Genomic DNA, 6,571 nt, shown 5'->3' on the forward strand with positions numbered 1-6,571 from the left:
GAGCATGATATGGTTTTTCACCTGTTTATGTCCTCAAGGCCAGAGGTATTTACCCAGTCGTATTTGTGGAAGTAGTCAGATACAAATAGCAAGTAAAAAATGTGAAAGTTTTTTGAGTGCGTTGACAGAAATTATATTATATATATTCATAAATTATTTTACATGCATTGAAAGTTTTAAAAGTATTGGAGTTTATGGGAAATATTGATTTTAGTGCAGAAATGTCATATTCTGAATACTCATTATACTATGCCTGGCTAATTTTTTCTATTTTCAGTAGGGATGGGGGCTCACTCTTGCTCAGGCTGGTCTCGAACTCCTGACCTCAAGTGATCCTCTCACCTCAGCCTCCCAGAGTGCCAGGATTACAGGGATGCTTTTCATTTTGTCTTTACATCTTATTGACCTCAATAATAGAGTAAAACATGAGTCAACATAAGGACTGATTTAAGTTTTCTGTGGGGATTTAAATTCCACCTGCTAGAATATTTGGTCTTGCTTTATCCCGTTTTATGTGTATTAACTTCCTTGGCTTTCTAACAATTGTCAAAAAAAAAAAAAAAAAAAAAGCCAAATACTTCCAGAAAGAATGTCAAGAACATTCTTATTGTGTAAAATGCAGATCTTTAGAGTTCTCATCTTTAAGGCATGCTTTCAATTGTAACTGTCTTCATAAACCTGAAATGTGTATACTATTGACACAAAATTCTATAGCATCTTTAAGGTGGGTAAAATTTGTCAGTAGAATCTTATTTGTAAATGCTTATTTTCCCATTAATGAACATGCACTGTAGTTGTCTGGGGGAAAACTCAAGTATAATGATTTTAGGTTACATGTGTAGTATTTAATTTTGAAGGTGAAATTCTCTCTCTCTCTCTCTATCCCCTCTCCCCGTTTTTGTTGTTGTTCCCCAAAGTTAATATTTCTCAGCATGGGTAGCTGTTGGTACATGCCAAGTTTGTTTTTTGAAACCATTGCTAATACAAAAATGTATTTAGTTGTTTTCTAAGATACAGAGTACTTTTGAAATAAACTTTTAAAATTTTAGAACAGATGTAGATACAGGAAAATTAAAGGATAACACAAATTTCCCATATACCTGGCGCCCAGTTTCCCCTATTATTAACATATTCCATTAATATGGTGCATTTGTTATAATTAATGAATAATATTGATGAATTAAAATTATCCCAAGCCCATAGATTATTTAGATTTCCTTAGTTTTTATATAATGTCCTTCTTCTGTTCCAGGAACCCATCCAGGAGACCATATTACATTTAGTTGTCATGTTTTCTTAGGTTCCTTTTGGCTGGACAGTTTCTGAGACTGTCCTTGTTTTTAATGACCTTGATGATTTTGAGGAGTATAGTCAGGTAATTTGAAGAATGTTCCTCAATTGGAAGTAGTCTAATGTTTTCCTCATAATTAGACTGCGGTTATGGGTTTTTGGGAGAGGGATCATAGTGATAAAGTCCCATTTTCATCATGTAAAATCAAGGATACATGTGATCAATATGACTTATCACCGCTGATGTTTAACTCGATGACTTGGCTGAGGTAGTGTTTGCTAGTTCCTCCAAAGGAAAGGTACTCTTTTTAAAAATTCTCTTTCCACACTGTACTTCTTGGAAAGAAGTCACTATGCACAGCCCACCAGTAAGGAGTGGAGAGTAATACTTCAGTTCCTTAAGGGTGGAATATCTGCATAAATTATTTGGAGTTCCTCTGCAAGGGAAATTTGTCTATTTACCCCATTTATTTATTTATTTGATCATTTGTTAATATTAATATGAACTTGTGGATATTTATTTTATACTTTATGTTATAATCCAATACAACTTCATTTATTTTCCTGCTCAAACTATCATAGTTTTGGCCATCAGGGGCTCTTTCAGTTGGATCATGTATCCCTTTGAAATAGTTTCATCATTCATTCATTCATTCATTCATTCCCTCCCTTCTTTCCTTCCTTCTCTTTCTCTCCCTGTCTCTCTTTCTCTCTTTCTTCACATCCTTACTTTCTAGCACAGCAAGGCACTGCATGCTCATCTTGTATATTTTATGCCCCAATCTTAGAATCAACTAATTCTAAAATCAACCAAGGAACACTGCTTCCTGTTATTGGAGGATGGTATTAGACATAAAGATCTGTATATTAGGTGTGCTCATTGCTACTGGGTTGCAGTTTCTTTTTGATCCTTTGAGCTGAAAGATAAATGCTGTATGCATACATATCTATGCATGTTTATATATGTAATCATCTATATCTATATTAAGCTAAACATGATTTCATACTCATGTCTCCAACCCTAATGTGCTACCTGCTAACTTTATTATAACCTAACATGTTTATGTGGGAAAAACATGAGGAAGGGGAAGAACAGGCAAGACAGGGTCCCTACTTTGGGGTTGATGAGACCATAGACTACACTGTGCTCTCACAGGACGTAAGCAAGTACTCTAATGGAGGAATAAACTATATCCTTTAGTAACACTTTTCAGATTTACTATGTGCTAGGGTTATACTTCAAATACTTTTAATGTTACATGCAGAAAGTGAATATTTTGCAATTCAAGTCCAACATCTTGAATAGGATAAGAGAAATGTCAGGATCCTGGAAACTTAGAGGGAGACCTCATACACAGACTTATTGGGAAAAAGCTATAAGAAAAAGTATCCCAGTCTAGCCCGATCTTACTTCTATAAGCCATGGTTCCTGATGACCATTGGAAGGTCTTATAACAGGGGCAGTTGTACCTTCAGTTCACCTAATAATTCAATGCCTAGTGGGAGTAGGAGGAAAGCACATAGGATCTAGAATAAAAAGAAAATGGACTTGAGGGTCACTTCCACCATTATTGGTAATCTTAGTATCCTAGTGTCTCAAAATCTTAGTTTTCTCATTTGTAAATTGGATAATATTAATTCCTACAACATTTATTGTTTTAGGGACAGTGTAATGATCAAGAACGCTGTGAAACGTGGAAGTAATTTGTGAAGTAATAAAACAATGCAGAAAAAAAGAAGAAAAAGGAAAATAATGAAACAATGCAAAAAAGAACTATAATTTATATTATCTTCAGTGGAAGGATATCATACCCACGTAGGTAATTGGAAGTGTTATGGTGTAGTGGTCAAGAATGGGAATTCTGGACCAGGTGCAGCAGCTCACACTGGTACTCCCAGCACTTTGGGAGGCTGAGGTGGGAGGATCATTTGTGGCCAGGAGTTTGAGGCCAGCCTAGCCAACATAGAGAGGCCCCATTTCTACAAAAAATTTAAAAATTAGCTGGGTACAGTGGTGTGTGCCTATAAATCTAGTTACTTGTGAAGCTGAGATGGGAGGATTGTTTGAGCCCAGGAGTTTGAGGCTGCAGTGAGCTATGATCATGCCACTACTCTGCAGCCTGGGTGATGGAGTGAGACTGTCTCTACAAAAAAATAAGAAAAGAAGAAAAAAAAAAGAATGTAAAGAATATGCACTCTGCAAACTCTCGAAAGAGTGTTTGTGTTAAAATCCCAACTACATGGTTTACTAATTGTGAGAAGGCATTTACTTTCTCTGAGATTCAGTTTTCTCATAGGTAAAATGGAGTTCACTTGTCCCATAAGCTAATTGTGAGGATTTGGTGGGAAAATGCTCTATACACGGAAAATACTCAATGTCAGTTTGGTGAACCCCCAATAATTGATTCACAAGAAAATTGAGAAATAAGTCTGTCCACATGTTAATCTTCCTTGGATTTCAGTTTAATCATCTGTGGGGTGGGAGGAGGATTGTGTGATTGCTAATGTCCTTTCCAGCTCTAAAGTTGAGGGAGAAGAAAGAGGTTCCTCACCAGAAAAGTTGACATCTAAGGAAAATAATGCCTTAAGATAAACACAGAAAATACCAAGGAAAACTGCAAGGTGCCAAGGCCAGCGGTAAGCACATCCTTGTATACCACCTAAGACTGTTTGTAACAACTTTTGCTGTCCTATAATACCCTTTAGCTCATTTTACTACTAAAATGCCCACCTAGAGGAAAATTATATCATTAACTTAACATGGGTAGCATAAATACACACACTGGCATATTGCACATGCTTAATATGTTTAGCCTGTGTACACATGCAATGGCATCAGGAAAGACTCCATATCATTCACTAATTAGAAATTTAAGGCACCCCAATGGGAAGTGGGAATTTTACTCCCTGGAGAAGTCCTGTGCTGCCCAGGGGTGAACACCCTGTGTATGTAACCTCTAATAAACTCATTTAACTTACCAGGCTGGACTTGTCTGAGTCATTCTTTGGTCTCTCCGCACCATCTCAGTTCGGAGAGTAGTTTTTCTGTACAGTCCTGGGATTTCTCCAAACGAAAGTTCATATTCTGAATCTTTATTTTCTTGAAACACTGATTGGTGCGTGGGATATGGGCTCCCAGTTCATAATGCAGGGCCTGGGTAAATTCTCCTGAAAAAACGGAAGTATTGGGCTTCCCAATTCAGCTATGGGGGACCCCAGATAAACTCTATCCGAATTGAGTGATCAGAGATGGCTATCTACCTGGAAGGCCCTTCACTCTCATGGGCCCCTTCCAAGGCTCTGGGAGGGGGCTCTCGCTATGTGTAAAATTTGCAAAAATGAGACATTTTACTGCAATCAACTAAGACTGCTCTCGATTTCCACTTTGACTTCCTGTCATGTCAGATGGCTTTGGAGGGGTTGTAGATATTTTGGAAACATGACTAAAGGGAAGTGGATTTTGCAATGTAGTGTGGATTGATGTAGTAGGATGTATTTCTGTGGTTCATGATTACTTCCATGTAGAGTGAAGTTGTCACCAGCTGCCCAGGAATATTCTGACCTCCTACAGTGCTGACTTACACAGCACCAAGACATGAAACTGTAGAGAGACTGTAGGGAAACTTTCTGGGAAGCTGAAAGAAATTTTCTAAGCTATTAATGATGAAAAAAAAATTTTGATCAATCATATTAGGAGAAAGACTAGCTGATCTCTCTCTTTTTTTTTTCTCTAGAAAATGGTATTACAAAATCTTTGTCATTGTGCAGTGAAAGACAAAATTTCCAGGAAAAGAGTATTATAGAGGTGTGCCAGGGAGTTAATTAATTAACATTGTGTTATTTTTCTGGATTTTGTGATGTTTGTGGTATTGATAAAATTTAAAATTTGTAATGTTAGACACCACAGAAGGTGTATCTGCCCCTAAATCTACCCCATGTTTGCTTCTTTGAGAATCCTGTCAAGTCTGTAACAAGTAGCCATGGAAATAGATGGATTTTTCTGATGCACAAAGATGTAGGATTGAATATAGATTCTTCTTTAGATTCTTTGTATTTCAGGAATCTTTTCTTGTGAAATGAAGATTTGAAGTGCTTAGAGTCATACTTTCACAGTTCTCCTCCTAGAAGTCCTGGGCTCTTAGAACGTCTTCTGTTTGTATAGCTTCCTCCCTTAGTGGCCTAGAGGAATCCTGTGGCTCCCAAGGACCAAATTTACTACTTGGAGCCACTTAGGAAATTAGGTTGTCGCCACTGGAGACTTGCTTGTTCAAGTTGTGCTGATACATAAATGGATTTCACTTTGCATTCAGCATTCATTCATCCATTCACTCATTCAACAAAACATTTAATGTTACATGTAAGATGACTTTTGTGCTCATATATTGATTTTTAGAGCAAACGCTTTGAGGTTTTTACAGTGGAAGAACTGGTACTGCTAGAAAATTTGATCATCTAAGCACTCTGCCACTCATCAGTATGGTTCTGAAACCTGCAGAAAACCAGAAACTCTTCCGGTATCATAACTTCTAATCTGGCTTTTCCTGAAATCATACAGATTCCCGATGGCAACCTAGCTACTCTTACTCCAAATTGCTTTATTCGAATGGTCACCTGACATACACACTCAGAATCTGAGGGTGGATCATGATTGCTGAATGAATCCCCTATTTAAAATGAAATTTACTAAAAGAATTTAAAAATTGCCATATTATTTTGGAAGACAATGTATCATTGATCAAAACATCTGAACAACAATTTAAGTGATCTAGTTCTCTATCCTGATGTAGACATGGTGATTTTATCTGCATGTATGTATGTACATGTTTGTACACACATATGTGTTGTGCATGTTACATGCAAATATACATATTCATTCATACATATTTATGTATTTGTAGACACACGTATATGGAGTATGTGTAATTACTGCATATGTCCAATTTCTAAAACTTAAGAATTACTTCACCTATCCTTGGAGAGTATGACCTGTTAAAATATTGTTTTAGGACATATGTAATACCTTTAGTGGAGTCAAAAATATTACCTGTCTCCTACAGCCCATGTGGATTTTACTATTTAAGGATAGTTACTCACATTTGCTCAGTGGCTTTGTATATTTCCCAAGCGTGTGGCACCAGGTGGCAGATGCCAACATTAAGCAAATAAAAATATTTCGTTGTGCCTTCTAAATGTTTCAAAGAGGACAACATCAATCCCAGAACCCAAATTCCTGTACAGCTCTGCCCAGAAGCACAGAGTAAATGGAAGGAGTGTGTTTTAG

This window comes from Propithecus coquereli, unplaced genomic scaffold (assembly GCF_000956105.1).
Source record: "Propithecus coquereli isolate 6110/MARCELLA unplaced genomic scaffold, Pcoq_1.0 Scaffold51, whole genome shotgun sequence".
Lineage (NCBI taxonomy): Eukaryota > Metazoa > Chordata > Mammalia > Primates > Indriidae > Propithecus > Propithecus coquereli.